Below are 24,171 nucleotides of genomic sequence, written 5' to 3'. Positions count from 1 at the left end.
GGAGAGGTAGTGCGATCCCTTCATTGCGCATGATGGTTTGGCCGCCCACCCCATGCCGGCCAAACGTTCATGGGCAGTGAAGCTCTCCCAATCCCCAGTTTCATTTTTGGGGTTGGAGAGAGCAGGCATGGACTCCCAGTCTATCCTGAAGCGCTAATCGAGGTCCCGCAGGCCAATACAGAAGCCGCTCTCATGTGGGAGAGCAGCTTCAGGATTGCCTGCAGAGCATTCTGGGAGCCTGTGCCAGAAGAAGAAGAGCGGAGGAGCGCGATGTGTGACGTGGCCGACTGAAGGGAAGTGACCTTTTTTGTAGGGTCATCCCTAAACCTTTTTGTTCTACACCTGTTTGGCCTATTTGATTTACCTATTAGTCGCTTGTAGAGTGGTATCTCATATACCCAAGGCTGGTAAATTAAATGCTATTGGTGGGCTTGCAGCGCTTATTGCGCCATCCACCAAAGTAGCCTTTCAAACCTATCTCAGGCCTCTGCCATTGCAAGGCCTATGTGCACAGTGTTACTGTTGCTGTGACGTGGCACCTAAAGTGTGTGCCATGTCTGTAACCCCCCTTTTAATGCATGTCAGTCACCCCTAAGGTAGGCCGTAGCTAGCCCTATGGGCAAGGTGCATTGTAGGTAAAACGTAGGACATGTACTTTAAGTGTGTGACATGTCCTGGTAGTGACTAACAACCATTTTGGTTTCTTACTACTAGGAGCTGCCCTCCCATAGGAAAGCATTGGGGATTCCCTGATAAGTGTTTCAGTGGTAATTCCTGATATGAGAGGAGCAGCATGGTCAAGTTTAGTATATCTGGAATGGTAATAATAAATGCTGCGCAATGGTGTGCGCAGATTTATTATAACTATTTTAGAAATGCCACTTTTAGAAGTTGGCATTTCTGTGTGCTATGTGTCTGCTTGCCTGATGTGAATTGCATGTCTGGCTTTTGAGTGACAGGGGCTGGTGAGGTGTGTGTGTGTGTGTGTGTGGCTCCAGGAGGGGCTGGCTGAGTCAGCACTTGGCTGAATGGGACATCAGCATTTGGAGTAGTGGGAGGAGAAGTCCCTGGTCCCTGAATAGGTCTGTGCCTGTACAATGCTGGCTCCGCCTCCGTGTGGTGTGTCTGATGACGAGCTCCCACCTGACAAAGGGGAAGAGGAGCCTGGTAAACAAAGCACTCCAATTCCCCCCTGAACCAGTTTTTGCTGGTTCCCCCAAGCCCTGTGCCAGGGCAGACAAAGCAAAGATGCAGTATAAATATAGGGGCTGTGATTCCATGAGTGTTGTGCTTTTTGGTGCTGTTCTTGTGCTGCTGAGGCCCAGGAGGAACTGCCAGGAAGGCTTGCCTCCCTGCTGGAGGGCCCTGTGTGCTGTCCTCCCTGGGCCCAGCTGTGTTCCCTGGACCTTTTGGGAAATCCAGCGCCTCGTGGGTGCTCTGACTTTATTCCTTTGCTCCAGGACGAGAGGAGCAACTTGTTACAATTTGCAGCGCTGGGCTGCGATGGAGTTGGGAGGGAATCCCGACATGGGGATTCCCCGCATATCTGCAGATCGAAGCGGGTGCCCACCCCGCATTTGGGGTTTCCTGGCAGGTGTCCACACCGCTCATATGCTTGTTTGGGGAGCGGGTGCTCACGCCTCGTATTTTGTGCTCTCCAGCCGGAGCCCACCCCGCTTTTATGCTTGTTTCATGGTGGGTGCCCACCCCGCAATTGGATCTTTCTGGTAGATGCCCACCCTGCATAGGACTCTTAGACAAGCGGGTTCCCACCCGCTGTTTGTGCGCTCTGGACTGGGAGCCCACCCTCATTGTGGTGCTTGAAGAAGGAGGCAGAAAACGGAAGTCAGGCACCCTCGCCTGACTGTAGACAGGGCCTGCTGACAAGCGCAAGAGCCTCGCGGGCTCCATTTCCACCCCCTTCGCTCCTGTGGCTGGAAGAGATCCCCGCACGTCTGGCCAGAGGCGAAGACGGCCCCAGTGTGAGGAGATGCCATGGAGTCCCCCAGAAAGGGGCGGGGGCTCGTGGTTGCACCTTGTTGGTGCCGGTCGAGGCACATTGTCGGTGCCAGAGCGGTCCCGCAGGAGAGAGGGCCGCTCCAACATGGGGCACATTGTTTTCTGGGCCTCAGTGGGGGTTCAGAGGACACAGTGAGTGCCAGTGCCTACATTTATTTCCTCAGTTGCGCCACCGAAGCGGGCAACTACAACGTTGGGCTCATTTATTGCAAAGCCCCAGTAGGAGCTCAGTAGGCACAATGGTGCCAGGACCATTTTTCCTCTCGGAGCACAGTGAGTGCCAGTGCCTAAATTTATTTCCACAGCTGCACCGCCAGTTAGCAGCAGCAGGAAACGTGGGGCACATTTGTTTTGCGAAGTACCAGTGGGGACCCATAAGGCACAGTAGTGCCAGCACCATTATTTCTTTGGTGGGCATTTTGATGAAAGGAGTGAGGTACACTCCAGCCCTGCCCCAGTGCAGTGCGCTCCCTGTGATGATGCTGCATTGGCAGCCAAGCCCTGACAGTTTGGGCATGGGGCATTTGAACCCCTCTGAGAAGGCCAGTTAGCTGGGGGGTCAGTGTTAGGTTGGTAGTGTGCCAGGCCCTAATGATTTATGCCTCAGTGTTTATGCTTAGGGGGTTAGTGCATACGGTGTTTATGCTTGTCCTGCTTATTGCCTAATGTGATTTCTACTTATAAGGTTGGCGCATAATGTGTTTTACGCCTAAGGTGATGCTGATTTCATAATGCGATTTTTGTTGCAGGATATAATGATGAGTATAGTTTTGCCAGTAATTACTAGTTGTGTTCTACCTTTACTATTGGTGTTGTGTGATGGTTCTGACAGTGGCCCAATTGGCCCTGTCATGGGTATATAATCCCCTGTAAATATTGCCTAGTGCCAGTTGACACAGTGTATATTTTGTGATTACTAGAGTGGTGGTTTCTGCCTGGCTTAGGCGCAAGCCCTAGCCAACCAGAAATCCCATTTCTAACAGTAAGGTTTTTTTAAAATTAATATATTTTTTTATTTTGACCCCCTCCCTTCGTAACCCCTATGCACCCTCTCACCCTCTCACCTCCTGCTCGCCCGCCCTGCCATTCATCCCAAACACTGGTCACTACTGGCAATATGGACTCCGTAAAAATGCCTGAGACCACTAGTTCAAAGGTAAAACTCTTCTTTGATCACTGATTCTTTTGGTTCATTGCAGATCATTTCCCCAAAAAGTATTTGTCCGCCTAGGTTTGATCTAGGAAAGTTGTGTACACAGGGCTTGGAAATGTAGTGGGTGCATAGTAGGGATGAGTTGTGGTGAAATTGCATGAGAGATCTAAAACTTGTGTTTTCCACTTGAAGTGCCAAGATGTTGTTGCTCCATCTCATTGCAAATATTACCAGATAGAAATATTTGAAATGTAGCTCATTGGAAGGTGCTTAGTCTAGTCAAAATTTCAGTAAAAAAGCAATATTTCAGCTGCACAGCAGGTACTGCATCGATTCTGCGGCTGCAAAATGGCGATGAATTGGTTTTTCAGCTGCATGGCGTTCTGCATCAGGAAATACAGGTGCTGGAGGTTGATGAGTGGATTTTCTTAGTCCTTTGCAGCATAAATCACCTCCAAGGGACAAGAACTGGAATTGGCGCCACTTGGCAAGTCAGAACTCCCAGTAGATAAAGTCCTTGATGGCCTTGAAACTCCTTAACAGGAGGCAAGCACGTACAAGCGCTGGGAGAACCTGTGCAAGCAGGATGTAGAAAGCAAAGTCCAGTCATTTCACTACCCAAGGCAGAAGCAGCAAGCCAACACACCAAAGCACACTGAAAATTGGTAGTCCCTCATGACAGTTTCTCCAGCATGTCTTCTTGGCAGAATGTCTTCCTAGTCCAGACGTGTTCTGAAGTTATGGTGTCACAGCTCCAGCTCTTATACCAGTTTCTGCCTTTAATGTAGACACTCTTCAAAGGAACATCTTTGTAGTGCACAAGACCATGCCTTTCCCTGATCTTGCTCAGACATACTACAGGGGGGTAGAGACCACTTTGTGTGAGGACAGGCACAGCCCTATTCAGGTGTCAGTGATAACTTCTCCTACCATTCTAGATCAGGAAGATACATCAGCCTGGTAATGGGCCATCAGGATACACAGGGCTCACCACAGCTCCATTTGTGTGACTGTCTAGACTGAATGCAAACAAACAGCCCAACTGTCACCCTCCCTCAGTCATGGATTCCACAGGCAGGCAGAGACACAGAATGGTAAAGCAAGAAGATGCACACTTTCTAAAAGTTCCCTATTCAAACATACAATTTAGTAATTAACTTCACCAAAAGATGTATTTATAAATTGTGAGTACAGGGACCCGAAACTCCAAATCTCTATCTCTTCCGAGTTGGAAGTTATACTTGAAAGAAGTTACAAGGCAGCTGCAATAATAACCTATAGGAGAGATAGTCCTTGCCACAGTGAAAAACAAAGTTAGCAGTATTTCACTATCAGGACATGTAAAACACACTAGAACATGTCATACCTTTTAAATACACTGCATCCTGCCTATGAGACTCCCTTGGCACGTACCTTAGGTTTACCTTACATGTTGTAAAAGGGACTGTCTGTGTCAGGCAAGTAGGTGCACTTGCCAGGTCGACATGGTAGTTTAAAGCTGCACTCAGAAACAGCAGTGGCAGGTCTGAGACATGTTTGCAGGGCTACTCATGTGGGTGGCACAATCAGTTCTGAAAGCCCACTAGTAGCATTTGAATTACAAGCCATGGGCACATGCTATGCACTTTACTAGGGTCTTACCAGGTAATCAAATATGCAATAATGGATAACCAATCACAATCACAATTTACACAAGGAGCACTTACACTTTAGCACTGAACAGCAGTGGTAAAGTACCCAGAGTTCAAAAACCAGCAAAAACGAAATGCAGCACACAGTGAAAAACAGTAGGTCAGAAGCAAAAAAGATAATGGAAAGACATCCCAAAGATGCCAGGTCTAACAACAAGCCATTACAGACGTTTTAGATATTAACAACACAGCTGACACCTCCATAGCCATTCTATGGGAGGCACTAAAAGCAGTTATCTGGGGTGAACTTACTGCCATTTCTGCAGCTGACAAAAAAACACAGCCAAGAGCATGGGAAGCACTGGAGGGGAAAGTGAAAGACCTGGAGCTCATTCATAAATGCATTGGGGCTCCCCGCATTTGGCATCAGGTGGAATTCATACAGGCGTAACTGATTAGCCTTAGAGAGGCCTGAATACACGCTACTTTATCTACAGCATTCCTTCTATGCAGGGGGGACAAATGCAGCCAGTTATTGGCTAATAAGTGCCAGGCTAAACAGTAGGCTAAGAGAGTAGACCAGAATGATGGAAAAATTACAGGAGATGGGCCTATTGCTGCAGCTTTTTCGGGAATACTATAAGCAATTCTACACGGCACAATACCTACCCCCTGATGGCCCACACACATACCTTCAGGATGCGCTTACATCTCGGTTGACACCCCAGCAGGCCGATTCCTTAGATCAACATATCCGCATATAGGAAGTTGTAACAGCCATTGCAAAGTAGAAACTTCTAAAATCACTGGACCGTGAAGGCTTACCTGTCCTCTTCTATAAAACATTCTGTCAAATACTTGTGCCTGTTCTCACCAGACTTTTTAATTCCGTAGCACATAGGGGTGCCATATGACCTTCCATGCTTGAGGCTTCTATCACTGTCATTCCTACACTTGGGAGAGATAAGAGGCAATGTGATTCTTACTGCCCCATCTCACTTATCAATGTGGATGTTAAATTGTTCACTAGCATCTTAGCAGTCCTCCTAGGACCCTACATGCCAGGCCTGTTGGATCTTGATCAGGCCGGCTTCATCCCTCATCGCTAATGTTGCAATAACACCAAAAGGATCCTCCACCTTGCAGACAAATCTAAACGCTCACAGAGGGAAATCATGCTTCTTTCCATTGATGACGAGAATACATTTGATCAGGTGCATTGGCCCTATCTGGAGGGTACGCATTGCCACTTTGGCATCGGGAAGAGATTCTGCACCTGTGTCCTTAGTAATTACTGGACACTATGAGCAACAGTGCGGGCCAATGGCCAGGCATCAGCCCCCTTAACAATTAGTAGGGGGAAGCGGAAGGGTTGCATGCTGTCCCCTCTACTATTCACTCTTTATGTGGAGCCAATGGCACAGAGGGTACGGAATAACCCGAGTATCACTGGGGTGCATGTTTCCACACACCCCCCAAACAAAAGTGACGAGTAAATTTGTAGACATGGGCCTGGTGCCAGCGAAAAGGGAAATAATAATGCAGTGGAAGTCCAGTAAAGGTCCCAGCAGTAAGAGATGGAGGGCTGAGTTGCTCAAGTGGGCTAGCGCGGAGGAGGCAATAAGGCTTAAGCTAGCGCGACGCATGCACAGAGAGAAAGCATTAGACACCGCAAGAGCAGGGAAAGAGTTAGTCCACTCCCTAGTGGACCAGCAGACACAGGACGATCGAGGACAATCTGAACGCAGAAAGGGCACCGAGATGCCCGGAGTGGGAATCCTGGGTATGGACCACAGACTCCATGCGAAACGTATCCGTAGACATATAGAACACACCGGCAGCGGGAAGATAGGGAGGGGGGAGGTAGGGGGGAAGCAGAGTAGTAGATTGGGGGGGAGGGGGTACATAAGGAATTTATGTTATTGATGGTTGTGCTGTTGGTTATGCTATCATATAGGAGTGTAAGCCACCGGAGGACAAACTGTTTGGACTTAGTTGCTGAAAACTTGGACTATGGCGGACTATCTGGTTCCTATGGAGATCCTTAGTTTCATGGCAGGGTTGGGTGGGTTTTGAGGGAATGACAGTAAGATGTATGACTGTTGAACCAAATAACAATAAAATATGTTTAAAAAAAATAGCTGGGTGCATTTCAGGAAGGGGACATACCATTAGCTTTTCTGCTGATGACGTAATAATCGTGCTCGATAACCCACTATGGGCTTTAGCGGCCCTTATATCAGAATTGAAGAAGTCTGGGGAGGTCTTGGACTTTCAGGTCAATCTCCAGGCCCTCAACCTCCTGGTGATACCCTCTGTGCAGACACAGCTAGCTGCCCAATTCCCATTGCAATGGGCAACCTCTTCAGTTCCCTACCTTGGTGTCTAGCTAGCCTTAATGGTGAAAGAGACAGGAGCCCTCAACTACCAGAGCTTGCTTTCGGCAGTAACGGGTGGACCTTGCCCACTCGAAACACTGCATACTTTTATAGCTTGGAATAGTAGCAGCACTGAAGATGACCATACTCCTGTGGGCTCTGTTTCTGTTTCAAGCTCTTCCTCTCAAGCCCCAATTAGGTGTTCTCCAGTCTCTGCAGAGGGAACTCAACCGCTTTGTCTGGGCTGAAGGGAGACCCCATATGAGTCATGCTCAGATTTACCAACTGGTCTAGGAGTTTCTTGCCTCTTACATTATTAACAGGTGGTGCAGCTTCGCTTCCTGGTGGAAGTGAATTGTGAATAGTCCGAGAATCATTGTTTTTTTATGGACAGGGCTATAGTGCATTAGCAACTCAGGAAGATCCCCGGGACTGGAAATGGGCAAAGCAGAGAAAATAGAAAGCCAAATCAGAGTGGCTGAGATGCCACCACTGGCTCAGATAGAGGCGTGGGTAGGAAAGGATAAGTCAGTTACTCTAGACTACTTTGAGATTCCTACAGAGGAGGATTTCAATAGACTAGTTCTTAGTGTCTCATCAGGATCCCCAATGGATCCTCTACCAAAAAGGGTGTGGAAAGAAGTAAAGGAAGAACTATTTCCGCAACTTTGACAGATCTGCTGCCAATCTCTGAGTAGTGGGGTAGTACCTGCATGTTGGAAAGAGGCAATAGTGACACCGCTTTCAAAGATAGCTACGCTTGACCCCTGTGCCCAAAAAACTACAGACCCATCTCTCTTCTACCCTATCCTGTGAAAATCTTAGAGCATCTTTTGCAATTTCTGGATACTAACCACAGGTTAGAAGTTGTGCAATTTGGCTTTTGTCCAGATCATGAAACAGAGACTGCCTTATTGACGGTCTTGGACAAACTCAGAATGCGATCAGACAGAGGACTATCAGTTCTACTGATCTTACTGGATATGTCGGCCGAATTCCATACAGTCGGTCATAAAGCCCTTTTGAAGAGGCTCACAGAAATTGTAGTAGAGGGCATGGCATTGAAATGGGTTCAGTCATACCTGTAGGATAGACAACAGGCTGTTCCTTTACCTCCCTTTCAATCTAAATATGGTAACATCCAGAATGGGGTTCCCCAAGGATCAGCAATTAGTCTGATACTGTTCAATATTCATATGAGTTCATTGATTTCAATTATCAAATCATACAAAGTTAATCTGGTGAACTATGCGGACGATGCACAACTCATTTTGTCATTGGAGGGGAGTCAATCAATATCACTCTACAGTTTTCACGAGTGTATGCAGAAAACTGCAAAATGGCTCAAAGATAACTCCCTGTAGTTTAACGGAGATAAAACAGAGATTCTGTTCTGTGTCTCAAAGAAATTTCCTCTCCCGGTTCCGGCCAACCTCTGGCCTAGCCCTACAGATAAGCCACTTACACCCTCTGAGGCAGTGCACAATCTAGGGATAGTACTTGATGACAAACTGAGTCTAGAAACCCAAGTGAATAAAACAGTTAGGACCTGTTTTTCCCTTATTAGAGCACTACGGAAAATACTCCCAATGCTACCGATTCCAGCCAGAGCACTTGTAGTGAGAAGTGTCATTTTGAGTCGGTTGGATTATTGCAATGCTCTGATAATAGGGGCCCCAAACATCCTGATTAAGAAACTTCAGAGAATCCAGACAATAGCTGCAAAGCTAGCTTGAAAGAGATTGCACAGATCGTCAGCCTCTCTATCCCTCAAAGAGCTTCACTGACTCCCAATGACACAGAGGAGACAGTTCAAATTGCTCTGCATTGTTTTTAAGGCTTTGCATGGACTTAGGCCCATGCCACTGCAGAGCAAATTTGAATGGTATGTTCCGACCAGAAGCCTTCGTTCCTCATCAGCCAACTTGGTAAGCATGGCCAGGTTCAGAACAACAAGCTTTGGAGGAAGAGCATTCAGCTCTGCAGCTACACAGCTCTGGAATGAACTTCCATCTAATCTTAGACAAATAGAAGATCTCTTAAAGTTTAGGAAACGGCTTAAAACATGGCTCTTTCCAAAGGTGTCAATCAGACCAGCTGTCATCCCCTAGTAATTCATAGCTACATAGTAACATGTGCGAACAGTAGAACTAACGTAATTCAGTGCCAGGATACCCATGGGGTGATAGTGCACTTTATAAGTCTGATTAACATAACATAACATAACATAACATAACATAACATAACATAACAAAACATAACAAAACATAACATTAAAAGCTCACAGAGGGCCTGGGGACTTTAGTCATCACTTGGCACCAGGGCCACCCTTGGCATATGGGACCGGGTGGCTACTTAGAAAGCCCTGACATCATTTACATCCCCGTGGACTCCTATTCTGGGCAGCACAGAGTTTATCACTGGGCTGAATCAGGATGCCTTTGCGGCTTGGCAAACAGTGGGCTGCCACTCATTCGGGCAATTTTTTGACACAGCAGGCACCCTTCCTCAGGGCTGACTTTGGGTTGACGGAGCTAGAGAGGCTGAGATACTCGCAGGTTGAACACTGGGTTGCCACCCATCCAACTATTCAGAAAGGGGCTCTTCGTCCACTCTCACCCTTTGAAAAGTGGCTCTTATCCAAGAACAATGACTGCCACCTTATTGCTGAATCATACGCCATACTGCAGCAGTCCTACCCTGTGGTTAGAACTCAGGGGCAGAAGAGATGGGAACTTAAGCTAGAACAGACACTTTCACTCAAGAGATGGGAAGAGATTTTCCACAGAGCACAACAACACACAACACTTAATACTGCAAGCATGGGGGGCGTGGCCAACCGCTGAGCAACATGACCATTCCTTGAGGTGGCTCAGTCCGAGCGCACCCATTCTGGTGTAAATCCGCTCAAATATCTGTGTAAGGCGAGGCGCAAATGAAAGATTTGTGTACATGAATCCAGCGTGCGCCTTTTGAACCGCGGCATGGCTGGTTTCAGCTCGAATTGGCCGAGATAGATCAGACGACGTGTGCAGCTTGCGGGAGCGGGGAGGGGCATGTGGGCCCCGGTTTACATCCACAAGTATTCCCCCTAAGTGATGAAAACCTACACGGCAGGTGGAGCTCAAAGTTGTTCAACTCACTAGAGGACCGGAGCGAAGGACTTGCCGGCCCAGAAGAGATCCCGGAGACGTGTGACACCGCCCGATGAGCCGTCGAGTACGGTAGCGGCCCGAGTGTGCTGGGCCCTAGTGTGGAGGGGAAGTGCAGGATCCGCCAGGGCTGAGGCCTGTCTGCTGGAGTATGGGGGCGTGTAATTCCGACGCTGGATCCTGCTTGAACTCTCAGACCCGCAGGACAAGAGACGGGGAAGCCGAAGCCCCCGTAGATTCCCCGTGCAGCGGGAGGTAGCATGAATATTACAGCTTGTGATGTTAGTAAGTACCCCTTAATTGACCACTAGGAGACTGTCAAGTAGTAGTAACAAGCTCCTTTATTCAATTACATGAAACGCTAACAAAGGAAGCGCCGAGCGTCTAACTGTCCGCAGCTCCTGTCGCTTCTGCCAACTGCCGTTCGCGCCAATCCCCGCTGCCCACTGCACATGCGCGAGTCGTTGCGTTCTGGCTCCGGCGCGCCGCGTCATCACGCCGGCACGTCGGAGACTAGAACGCGACACTACATATCTCCCTTTTTTTCCAATAACAAAGAACAGTTCAAGTCCCCAGTTCAACAGTCATTAACTTCATAGTCTTTGAATCGAGAGGGCCGGATCACAGCCCTCCCTGCACTGTGCGTCTTACCGGAGTGGACTCTTCCTTGTTCCCATCGCACACAGGGCTCTTTGCTCTCCTCGGTGTCTCCACTTCTTTCTCAGTTGCAGCAGTGGTTTTATCAGCCGCCCTGCTTCCTGTGCTGACCTCTTCAAACCCTTCATTGTCTGTTTGGACTTGTCCTTCCTCCTGAGTCTCTCTTGCACCTGTCATCTCCTCTACTTCACTAGCTTGTCTTATATCTTCATTGTCTTCGTCCTTGCTGGCAGGCCATTGCATGATCCGATTGATTTTCGCCATGCGATCTTGGGACCACACTCTGCCATCACTGAGCAGTGCCGCTCTTCCGTACACCTCTTCCACTTTTAGGAGTTTGCTGTATTTGCTTTCACGTTTCCTTTGGATCGTTGCAAGTTTGACTCTGACCCATTCCCCTTTTTCCAGATCAGTGGTCCTGGTGTTGTGCCTCCTGTTGTAATGGTCCGTGTACAACCTCTGAGCCCTTTCCAGGTTGTGCTATACCACTGCGGGCGACCACTTGCTTGTTATTGTCTTCTCCCTCCAGACTACGTTGTCCTTGGTGAAGGCTAGTCTGCCTCTCAAAATCTGGAAGGGACTATAACCTAGTCCCGTCGGTATTATCCGGTAGGCCCACAGCATGCTTTGAATCTCCGTTTCCCAATCCTTTCCTTGTATTATTGCAGCTGAATGGACCCCATCAGGACACGGTTGAACCTTTCCACTTGTCCGTTGCAAGCGGGATGGTACACAGCTGTGTGCTTGGACTTGATTCCGTTCCTTTCCATGTACCTTGTCCACTTCTCCGACGTGAATTGGGGCCCGTTATCGCTCAAGATCGTTCTGGGTATTCCTTCCCGGAGAAATACTGAAGTGAGAAACTTCAACACTGTGTCGGAGTCCATGACTTCCTGCACATCTACCTCCGGCCACTTCGAGTATTTGTCAATAATCACGCATAGGTATTTAGCCGTTCCCCTGGAATCGAGCACCGGACCCAATATGTCCACCGCCACATCTTCCCACGGGTTGTGGGGCTGCTCGAACATTCCTAAGGCGGGCCTTAATGGTCTCAAGATCTTGTCCGCTCCTTGGCACTGGATGCACTCTCTCACTTGTCGCTCTATCTGGTTGTCCATACCCGGCCACCAGTACATTTGTTTCACGCGCATCTTCGTCTTTACGATGCCAAGGTGCCCTTCATGGAGATGGTTCAGCAGCATTGGGATCAGCGTCGTTGGTGGGACTACCTTATCACCTCGGTACAAGAAAATCCCTGAGTCACTCACTGACAACTCCTCTCGCACTTCATAGTACTTCCTCATAGTCTCTTTAAGGTGTTTCTTTTCTGACCATCCGGAGATCAAAAATTGCTTGACTTCCTCCATTTCGCGGTCTCCTTCGTAGGCTTGAGCCCACTCTTGCCTGCTGATATTCCTCTCTGAGTCAGCCATTGCAGCTACCATTTCGTCTGTGCCTGGCGGGACCAACGGCGCTTCCTCCATGGCCGAGGCCCTGCTCAAATAGTCTGCCACTTTATTGCGTGTCCCTGGCAAGTACTCCACGTTGTAGGTGTAATCAAGCAGCTTGAGCATCATCTTCGCAATACGCGGTGTCGCTGTGTCATGTCCGCTGGAGGTCAGCACCTTGACCAGTGGTTTGTGGTCAGTTTGTAGCCTGAAGCGGGTGCCCCATAGGAATTGTCTGAATTTGCCCATGGCCCACGTGACCGCGAGCATCTCTTTCTCAATGGCACTATATTTCTGTTCAATGGGCGACAGTGCCCGGGAGGCGAAGTTGAGTGTTTCTACTGTATGATCGTCTCTCTCCTGCACTAGCACTGCCCCTAAACCCCTTTCACTGGCATCTGTTGTCAGGATCGTGTGACCCATCGGGTCGTACACGTGTAGGGGTATTGCTTGGCCTATGTTGTTCTTCAGTTCATCAAATTCGCTCTGGGCTTCTTCGTCCCATTGGAACGTCGCTTTGTCTCTGATTAGCTGTCGGAGCTTGTGGGTCTTGGTGGCAAAATGTCTGACGAATTTGCTGTAATACTCCGCCATTCCCAAAAATGACCTCACCTCTTCTTTGTTGGTTGGGGCCCTGGCTCCACAAATGGCTCTCACGTTTTGTCTCTTGGGTGTGATTCCTTGATTCCCTATCTCGTGTCCTAAATAGGTGACCGCTGACATGCCCAGCTTACACTTGCTCCACTCGGCGGTGAGGCCCTTCTCTTGGAGCACTGTCAATACTTTAGTTAGTTTTTCATCATGGTCCCTCCTGTTCGTGCCCATTATCAAGATGTCGTCCTGAAAGTATTGGACGCCAGGGATGTCTTTGAACAGGCGGTGCATTAGCTTTTGGAAGACTGCAGCCGCAGATGCCAACCCAAATGGCATTCGTCGAAATTGATAACATCCAAAGGGCGTGATGAAGGAGGTGAGCCTTCTGCTCGCTGGGTGCAAGTCAATTTGATGATACGCGGAGGTCAGGTCAATAGTGGAAAACCATGTCACTCCTCTCGTTTTTGCCAACATTTCCTCTATTCTGGGTAAGGGGAACTTTTCAACTATCAGACACTTGTTGAGTTTGCGCAGGTCCACGCATAGACGTACCTTGCCATTTGGTTTCCTGGCAACGACTAAGGGGGCCAACCATTCCGAGCTGTCTATGGGTTCGATTATCTCCTGCTCCTCCAGTCTTCGTAGTTCCTGTTGGACTGCATCTTTCACGGCAATGGGAATGTTCCTGACTTTGTGGGACACTGGGCAAGCATCCTCCTTGAGCAGAATCTTGTGCACGAATTTGTCGAGTTTTCCTACCGTGCCTCCAAACACTTTGGGGAAGGTTTGTTTCAGTTTCTCTAGATCTGGCCACCGACTGTCCTCCGTCAACAGTATTTGTTCTTTGCCTCCTGGGTCCAGCTTTATCCCCAGGTCTCCCTGGTCTCTCCAACGTAGTACGGAGGGTCCTCGTTCCACTACATATAGTTTGCATATCGCCGACCTTCCCCTGAACTCAAATTTCAAGGTGCGGAACCCCACCATTGGGATCGCGTTGCTGGTGTAGGAGATCGGTCTTATGTCAGGCGGTTGCAACTGCGGGCCGAGAGTGGGCACAAAGTCTTCTTCCCATATGGACCTTTGTACAATGGAGTACGGCGACCCAGAGTCTATTGCTATGTGAACTTTCACTCCCCCGATCAGCATGTCCGTTCGCGGTTTGTCCGAACGTTTGCCTGTCACATCCAGTACCTGTTCTTTGACGCATAGGACCATGTCATCGTCCTCTAGGCCGTCTTCCGTCAGGTCCTCGGCTTGGCGCTGATCAATGCATTTCACCATGGATTTCTTTCCCTTCCTGCCGCACACCTTTTCATAATGGCCAACCAACCCACAGAATGAGCATCTGGCGTGAAAAGCTGGACATCGCTTATCCTGTGCAGTGTGTGCTGTGCTCCCGCACCGGTAGCAAGAGAATTTGTTGTCCGTGGATTGTTTTCCCGCTGGTCCTGGTTTTTCTGCCCATCTCGATTCATGCTTCCCTTCTCCTATGGGTCTCCTTTGCCTGGATGAAGATGGAGCTTTGTCTATTTTGTTGACCATTTGTCTCGGAGGGTGCTCCTTTTTCGCCGCTTCTTCTCATCGCTTTGAAAGCTCCGCCTTCTTGACCATTGCGATGACATCTTTCAAGGACGCCTCTTCCTGCGACCACAATTTGTCCTGGACTGACTTGTTGGTGGTGTGCATGACTATTTGGTCTTTGATATATTCGTCCTGGAGCTGTCCATAATTACACGTGATGGCTAGCCGTCTCAACGCCGCTACATAATCATCTATGGATTCTCCTTCTTCCTGTTTCCTTTGTTGAAAGTTGTACCTGTCGATAGACACACACACTGCGGGGCGATAGTGATTGTCCAAATCCTCCAGGGCGTTTTTGAAAACGTCATCGTCAGCAGCTTGTCTTGTCGCTGGTACGATGTTCGCAAATACTCTCACGCCTTCTGGGCCCGGGTTATGCAGCAGTAACCTCTTTTTCCTGGCACTAGGAAAAGGTTCTCCATTTTCATCTTCCAATGCCTCCACGTAATTTTTGAAGTATTCCCTCCAGTCCTCCCACTTCATCAGGGGTTCTCCTGGTCTGGGTAGGAAAGGGACAGGTGCGGTGAGGGCCGTCATTTGGTTACTCATCTTGGGTGCACTTCCTGGCCCTTTGCCTCGGTTTCGCGGGCTGCCTGGCGCGCTGAGACTTCCCTCTCAGTCTGAGTTGTCCCCTGGGCTTTTAGGGCTACCAGGTGCGCTGGTGTTCCCACCTCGTGAGTTGCTGGGGCGGCTATCCTTGTCTTCCCCCGAGTCCCCGTCTCCCTTTTCTGCAAGGGTCTCAGCTGGGTGCAATCCCCGCTCACCTGTTGCCTTAGGAGCTCGGGCTTCTGGTCTAGAGCCACGTGGATCTTAGGCTGCTAGTTTCTGCGCAGCTGCCGCACTTCCTCGTGAATAGCGTGCTTGTCCTCCTGTGTGTGTCCCCAGTGGGGTGTCCTCCTTTCAGCTATATTCAACCTTCCTCTTTGCTGGGGTGGTTGGTCGCCGTTCTGTTTGATGGTTTGCTGGGGAGAACCAAGTGGGGGCTGATCCCACTCCTCGTCGCCACTGTGATGTTAGTAAGTTACCCCTTAATTGACCACTAGGAGACTGTCAAGTAATAGTAACAAGCTCCTTTATTCAATTACATGAAACGCTAACAAAGGAAGCGCCGAGCGTCTAACTGTCCGCAGCTCCGGTTGCTTCTGCCAACTGCCGTTCGCGCCAATCCCCGCTGCCCACTGCGCATGCGCGAGTCGTTGCGTTCTGGCTCCGGCGCGCCGCGTCATTACCCCGGCACGTCGGAGACTAGAACGTGACACTACACAGCTGCATCGGAGATTATCACGGGAGGTACGAGAGGTGTCCTTTGCAGACCCAGCACTACCCGCCCTGAAGCAGCTAGGGGTTCCGGCCACCAGTGAGTCGTGGAGACAGTAGCAGAAGTAAAAGTCTTCTGCCGCCTGACCTCCCCACTACCGCCCGCTACAACTGATTGCAGTTGCAAGCCCTTTGGTGATTGTAACACGACGGCGCGTCGGCCTGGTGCACCCGGGTGCGGCGGGGAATGGTGGGAGAGTCACATGATCAATTGGTCCTGCAGCTGTTGTGCTCGCCAGGGAGTTAGGAGAACACCTGTGACCCCACCTGGATACCTCAGAGCTAGGTGGAGGGTTGCAGCCTGTACACTTTCAGGTACGAATATACTTACCATAATGCTGGCGCAGCACCAATAACCTCACCTGTGCCACGCCCACCGTTAACTGGAGGACACAATCCAGCTCATTTGTCCCACACGCCGCGGAAGTTCGACCTGATTGATTTCCCCCTACTTCCATTTGGACTTGCAGGAGCTGGTCATGGCCGCTGGTCGCCACACCAAGGCCTCTATGCAGGCCAAACTAGAAAAATTTGCCTGTGACAGGGGCCCTGGCCCCACCCACAAGGGAGGGGAAGACACACCCGAGAAGCAGCAGGCAGCAGAGGGGGCAATAGAATCAAAACTGCAAGTTATCCTTACAGACATAAAGACGGTTAGGACATCGTTGGAGTCCAGGATTGACTCTGTGTCATCTGAGGTCTCCCTGACCAGATCATGTTAAAACGACTGCATGCTCCCTTGTTACTGATACAACTGCCCTTTAACGGAGGGTAGACGATCTCCAGACCCTGAGCGTGAGGTTGGAGGCACAGTTGGACGAGTATGAGGGATGCTCAAGGCGCAATAACATCGGCATACTGGGGGTCCTAGAACGAGAAGAGGATCCTTCTACGGACCTGTTTGTTGAGGACTTGGTCACTATTTACCTGAAACCAACTAGGCTGTTGACATTTTTCACGCTCGAGAGCACACAGGGGCAGACTGAAACCGGGGGCCCCCCTGAGACCTATAGCTGCAAGAATTTTTAACTATAGAGATAGAGACATCATCCTGCAGAAGGCTCGAGCAGCACCCCCATGCGACATCCAGAATAGCAGAGTGACTTTCTTCCCGGACTTCACGCTTAGGGTGCAATGGCAAAGACCCAGCTTTCTAGAAGTAATGAAGGCGCCATGAGACAAGGACGTTAAGTACATGATGCTTTTTCCGACCAAATTGAGAGTGGAGTCAGAAGGGAAAGTTTGGTCTTTTGCCACTCCCGATGGCTGGCACCTGCAGGACAGAGGGGTAACTGAGGGCACCAAAATGAAAGAGAGAAAGCACACAGAGATCCAAACGCTAGATCCCCACCGGGCGACCGTGAAGCAGCGACAGGAGACAAATGAGAACTGGCCTGTATATTCTGTAGTAAATGTGACGGCCCCATAGCCACGTTTCTTCGGGGCTGAGTAATGGCTGGAACCTTTTAGTTAACACACCCGCAGCCAGAACACAAACTTGTAAATTGAATACCGATGGGGGACTGCCATTTGTTATATAATGACGCAATTGTGGGTATACTGAATGCCTTTAAAGTCTCGATCAGGTGTCAGGTTGGACACACGCACCTTAAAGTTTTAGGGGTGGGCGATAGGCACTCTGCAAGTTTAGGGTGGCGGGAGGTTCGCCAACTGCCAGGCAAGGAGGGGGTAAATGTTGTTCTTGTTTGGGGGGGATAGGATCCTGTGCATCTAAACTCTCCGTTACAGGATATAACCAGAGTGTTTACAAGAGATTGCCACATTCTTGTGCCAGGAGGTAGAGGGAAGGTAGTTTAAACCAGTTCAGACACGTTTCAGACAGGGATGACAAAACAGGAGATACTAGTGACAAATTACTTGGTAGGTGATTCCCTGAATTACAACGGGGCGGGTTGTGTAGCGGGCACAGCACAGACCTGTGTCACCGGCAGAGGTTCCCCTCGCGACCGTAGACATGCCCTCAAGGTAATGATGGGGACTGCAGTTAAGCATGGGCTCCAATTGCTGTTGTGGAATGTGAACGGATTGGGGGACAAAATCAAGAGGAGAGTAGTGCACCAGTTTATAAAGAGACATTCCCCAGATGTGATTTTATTACAAGAAACGCACATACTTGGAAATGCTTGTAAAGCAATGTTGAGGTGGGGGGGTTTAAGCTGGTGGTGCATTCCGCATTTGGGTCAGGGTCTAGGGGAGTGGGGATAATGATGCGGAAGTCCTTCCCCATGACAATTGATCATATTCAGCATTTTAAGACCTCGGGAGAGACCTCGAGAGTCTCCTTTTGGAGGTGCCTGAGGGCAGATTAATGATCGGAGGCGACTTTAAATCTATTCTCTGATTCCCTGGACCTCTGGCCCCAGATGGTCCTGCCTCCCTCTCGGAGGCAGATTCACAGCTTCTTTGGAGCAATGGACCTGGTAGAGGCTTGGCGGAAGCTACATCCAGTGGAACAGCAATACGCTTTCCATTCTGGGGCACACCGTAGTATGTCCAGGATTGACTATATATTAACACTGGCACATCCGATGGATAGTATTAAAGAAGTACATCACTTAGCCAGGGGCATATCAGATCATTCGGCCATTCTTTGCCGACTGGAGGTGGGGGAGCCCATGACGGGCAGAAAAGCCCAGATTAACCCATGGTATCTCAAGTATCTCAAGGTCCCCCAAATAAGGGACAAAATCACATGTGAATCGGAACTATACTTCCAAGAAAATGAGGAGTCAGTGGAATCGGCCGTGACACTGTGGGAGGCCTACAAGGTGGTGATTCGGCGGTGGCTCTGGCTCAAATTGCAGGGTCAAGAAAGGAGAAACGAGCAGGCATGATCTGCCTGAAAGGTGAGATATTACCGATTGAGGGGCAGATTCGGGCGTACGACTCGAAAGAGGTACAACAGGCAATGCACATTAAAATTAAGGAATATGCTGACTTAGCCACTGATGCACTCAAGACACATCACAGAGCCACACTTAGTAGAATTTACGATGTTGGTGATAAGGCTGGTAAATTGCTGGCTTAGTTAGACCAAAGGAACAAGCTAGTGGTGGAGATAGAGACAGAATCAGGGGACCGACTTACTGCTCCACAAGATATCGCGGATGCCTTTGGACAGTACTAACAAACTGTCTATATGTCTCAGTCTCCCCACACTGAGGAAAAGGCAACCTCCTTCCTGAGAGATATCTTGCTCCCGGTACTCACTGATGAAGAAAGCTCTGATTTTGATCAGGAGATAACTAGTACGGAGGTAGAAAAGGCCATCCACAACTTGCACGGAGGCAAGGCAACGGACTCCAATGGCTTACCCATTGAATAGTTCAAACTCATGTCGAGTAAAACTGCTCCCTATCTCACTAAAATGTTTCATGAGAGTAAGATAGCGGGATTGCTTCCCACCGACCAGAGACTGGTAACGTTTGTGGTTATCCATTAGGATGGCAAACCGAACAACAGGTGTTCCTCCTATAGACCGATATCATTGCTCAATGCGGAAGCCAAGGTATTGGCAAATGTCTTGGCCTCTCGTTTACTGAGGGTTATCATGAAATTAGTCTACCCGGACCAGTCTGGATTTATGCCGGCCAGAAACACCTCCCTTAATCTGCACAGACTTCAAGGAGTGTTAAGCCGAGGCACGTCGATCAGTGAAGATGCGGTGGTGGTATCTCTTGATGCAGCTATGGCATTCAATACTATTGAGTGGCGTAATCAGTACTTAGAAAGCTAGGATTTAGCCAGGGATATATTAGTTGGGTCCGGCTCCTGTAGCAACCGCTGGCCCAAATCGTAGTCAACAATAGAAAATGTTGCACCTTTACACTCAGTAGAGACACCAGACAGGGCTGTCCACTGTCCCCATTGCTTTTTGCTCTGACCCTTGAGCCACTGGTGATGTGGGTTCAGAAAGATCCCGTTATCAGAAGCCTCAAGTGTACACTAGGCTGGGAGGATCGCATTTTGTTATAAGCTGACGATAGTTTACTCTATTTAGCGTCACCGGCAGCCTCCCTGAACAGGATATTGCACATTTTCCTGGTGTTTGGCAGATTTACAGGCTATAAAATAAATTGGACCAAGTCAGTGCTCTATGTCCTAAATGGAATGATTCCCTTGCTTCCCTGGGGATTCCAGATTATGGATGAAACAGACGACTTTAAATATTTGGGGATTTGGGTCTCTGAGGACCCGTCCCATTTTTATGACCGCAACCTCCTGCCTCCCCTGCAACGTCTCATGAGTGACGTGACGTCCAACACTGGAAATTGCTCCCTTTGTATTTTCTGGGGCAGGCAGCCCTATTTAAAATGATCCTCCCTAGATTCTTTTTTTTTTTTTAAACCGTTTTTATTTGCATTTTTCCCAAAACTAAACATTGCAGTCATCTCAATATTAGAGTGCACATTTCCCCCCCCCCCACTCCCGCCATCCCCCCAGTCATTACCCAATTTGATGCATACAGTCCACACATAAAAAAGACCACAAGGTTGACCCTCCATATTATCATCAACAGTACAATTATCGTACGATCCCTCTGTCTTCCAATAGGTGCCTCTCGTAGTGACCCATTACAGCCCAGCATCCAATCCGTGATAGCTTCTCCATTTCCCCCATACTTTGCGAAATTTCCAGGGACACCCCCTTGCTTTATATGTGCCGCCATATACATATCTAGGCCTCTCCTCCATTCTTCCAAAAGTGGTATCTCTGGTGCCCCCCAGTATTTCGCTATGTCCCTCTTGGCCACTACCAAGGCCAGTACCAGGAAGGTAAGCAGGGGGCGTGGCAGATCTACATCAATTGTCATGCCCAATAGGGCCAGCTTAGGGTCCGCTTGTATTTGGCTCTCCAGGACCGCAGATAGTTCCGTAAAAACGTCTGGCCAGTATCCCTGTATTTTAGTGCATGACCACAAGACATGAAAGAAGTCCCCCCTGGGGTCCTGGCATCGTAAGCACTTAGTATCATCTGTCTTCCCCATTTTCTGGAGCCGCACTCTATCAAAGTAGGTTCTATGTAATACATTAAATTGGATAAGGCGGAGTTGGGATTTAACTGCCACCTCTCTGGGATGTGTTAACACCAATTCCCAATCAATGTCTTCCATGCCACCCACGTCAGCCTCCCATTGCTGTCGAAGCTTGGCCAGGTCACCTAACATGTTATTCGTAAGGGTCTTATACGTTAGAGATACCGCCTTCTGCTGAATGTGTTCCTGGAGGAGCCTGCTTTCGAGTGGGGCGAATTCTGCCAGATCTGCGGTGTCGATATTCTGGACCCCCCATGCATGTTTCAGTCTAGTGTATTTGTATCTCTGTGTGGGGTGTAGGCCGAATTCCACGGTCAGAACCGCAAACGACTTCAGTTGCCCTTTGGCAAGTACGTCTCCTAGGGTAGAGATTCCTATGTCGTCCCATCTCCTATAACTCGTTAGTTTGTGAAGCTCCGTCAGCCACGTACAGTGCCAGATTGGCGTTTGTCTCGATGGCTTCTTGTCCCACCCCGTGCGCTTCGTGGCTGCCTTCCAGGCAAGAAGGGTAATTTCGGTTGCCGGTAAAAGACGTCTCCGGCCATTCCCCCCATATAAATAGGAAAGAATATTTCTGGATGCTAGCTTGTGGCGCTCTAATGCATATGAGGGATGGTCAGCCTGCGCATGTATCCAGTCGTTGATCGGGACCAAGTGTTCCGCCCAGTAATATGCCTCCAGGTTCGGGAGCGAGATCCCCCCGCTATATTGGTGCCTCTGTAGGGTGGTCAATGCCACCCTAGGTTGCTTACCCAGCCATATAAAGGCCCGTAGGTCCGCATGTATCTTGGAGAAGACTTTTGGGGGGAGAGGATAATACTCATTTTGAAGGGCGTACAAGTACTTGGGGAGAATAATCATCTTGTACATAGCCGCTCGGCCTAGGAGAGTGAGTGGGAGTAGTCTCCAACGGTCCATATCTGCAATGGAGTTCACCATGATGCGCTCAATGTTACGTGTATACGAAATGTGTCTATCCAGGGTGAGATATACCCCCAAATATTGAAAGCCCTCCGTTGTAGTGAGCAGCCTTCCTGGAAGGTCCGACCATGTGTCCCTCCCTGCGGGGTCGTATAAAACAGACTTGTGCCAATTTATTCGGTATCCGGCATGGTCACCGTATAGCTCCAGTTCATGAAATAGCTGTGGGATCGACGTCTCCGGTGACATAACATATAGAAGTACGTCATCCGCATAGAGCGAGATTTTTTCCTCACTCACATCTCCTTCGGTCAGTTGAAATCCCCTAATGCCTGAGTTTTGGCGAATCCTAGCCGCCAGAATCTCTATAGTCAGGGCGAACAAAAGTAGGGAGAGAGGCACCCTTGTCTGGTCCCTCTTCGCACTCGGAATTCACTCGACAAGATTCTGTTTACCCTCACCCTGGCACTCGGCTCGGTGTATAGGAGCTGCACCCACTTCTGGAACTTCGGTCCGAAGCCGAATTTCTGTAGGACGCCTTCTAGGAATGGCCAATGTACTGCGTCAAAGGCTTTTTCCGCATCGAGGGACAGGAACCAGTGTGGGTCTTCTCTGTCCCGGACCTCTTGCAGCCAGTTGTGAGTGCGTCTGAGGTTCAGTCTGGTGGCCCTGTCTGGTACGAATCCAGTCTGATCAAGGTGTATCAGCTGCGATATCACCAAACGCAATCTCATTGCCAGGACGGTGGCCAGTAGCTTCGTTTCCGTATTCAATAACGAGATGGGACGATAGGACTCACAGTCCTCTTTTGGTTTACCTTCCTTATGGATCGGAATAATGGTAGCCAGGGTCAGGTCAGGGGGGAGTCTCCCTTCCTGCAGGGCATCCTCATATAGGCCCTTCAAGTGTTTCGCTAAGAGGTCAGCCGCACGTTTAAAGAATTCGGCTGGGAAGCCATTGGGTCCTGGTGTTTTCCCTGGTCGCAGTTTGGCCAGGGCTTCAGAGATGTCGTCGAGGGTAATATCAGAGTCCATCGTATTTGCGTCCTCAGCGGATAGGGTCGGGAGTTCGTTTTGGTCCATATATTGCATGGCCTCTTCACGTGTCCCTAAATTTCTAGCCTCATAGAAGTTTTCATAATGGTCTGCAAACGCCTCAGCTATATGTGTGTCTGATTGGAGTATCGTTCCCTGAGGGTCTTTAATCTGCTCCACCCATCTCTCTGCACGTTCTTTTTTGCTAAGCCATGCTAGGAGCTTACCAGACTTGTCCCCTACATCATATAGGCGATGTAGGGTAGCTAGTGCTTGTGTTTTCGCCTCTCCTGTCACTAGTTCTCTGTATTGTGATTGCCTATCCATAAGCCACTGAGTCTCTCGAGGTCTGGCATTCCCTTTCCAAGGTTAGTATGTCCTGTTCTATGCGTCAGAGTGGAGCTTTCTTCGTTCCTCCGCTAGTCTATTTTTTGCCCTATCTCTCATGACTGTCTTCAAAGCCTCCCATAAGATCACTTTCGAGGTCACAGAGCCCTCATTTTCAGCAATATATACTTTGATATCCGTTCTGAGACCCCGTAGGACATTTGAGTTCTGCAGATCCCATGCCGTCAATCGCAATTGTCGCATGTCACCCTGGCGTTTCGCTACCTGTCTGATCAGCAGTGGTGAGTGATCTGATACTCCTCTTGCTTTATATCCTGCATCGTCAGGTGCTGTCGGGCCATAAAAACATAGTCCAGTCTCGAGAAGGCCTTATTTATTTATTTTATTTATTTATTGAATTTGTACAGCGCAACAGCTACCCGTAGGTTTCCCGGCGCCCGAGAAGTACGAGTAAACCCTCGCCTCAGGGTGTAGCCACCTCCAGACGTCTGTGAGACCTAGGTTAGTCGACCATTGGGACAAGGGGGTCTGAGTCCCTACCGTCTGTGTCGTGCCTGTTCTATCCTGCGTGACATCCAAGACGTCGTTAAAATCTCCCCCTACAATCTGTATGGTATCGGCTGTTTCAAGTAGTATATCCGCTACCTTCCTCAATGTGGGTGCTTGGAGTTTCGGCGGAGCATAGACAAACTATAGTATAAGCACATCTATCCCACATCCCCTTGATAGCCACGTATGTTCCCTGGGGGTCTGTCCATGTCTGAGTTATAGTAAATAGAGTGGTCTTTTTCAGAATAATGGCAACTCCTCTAGAGTCTGATGTGTATCCTGCATGCGTTAGTAGCTTAAAGCGGTCTCTGGCTAAGAAGGCGCACTTAG

This window comes from Lissotriton vulgaris, chromosome 2_1 (assembly GCF_964263255.1).
Source record: "Lissotriton vulgaris chromosome 2_1, aLisVul1.2, whole genome shotgun sequence".
In the NCBI taxonomy this organism is placed as follows: Eukaryota; Metazoa; Chordata; class Amphibia; order Caudata; family Salamandridae; genus Lissotriton; species Lissotriton vulgaris.
The sequence above is the reverse complement of the archived record's forward strand: the minus strand, read 5'-3'. Positions refer to the sequence as shown.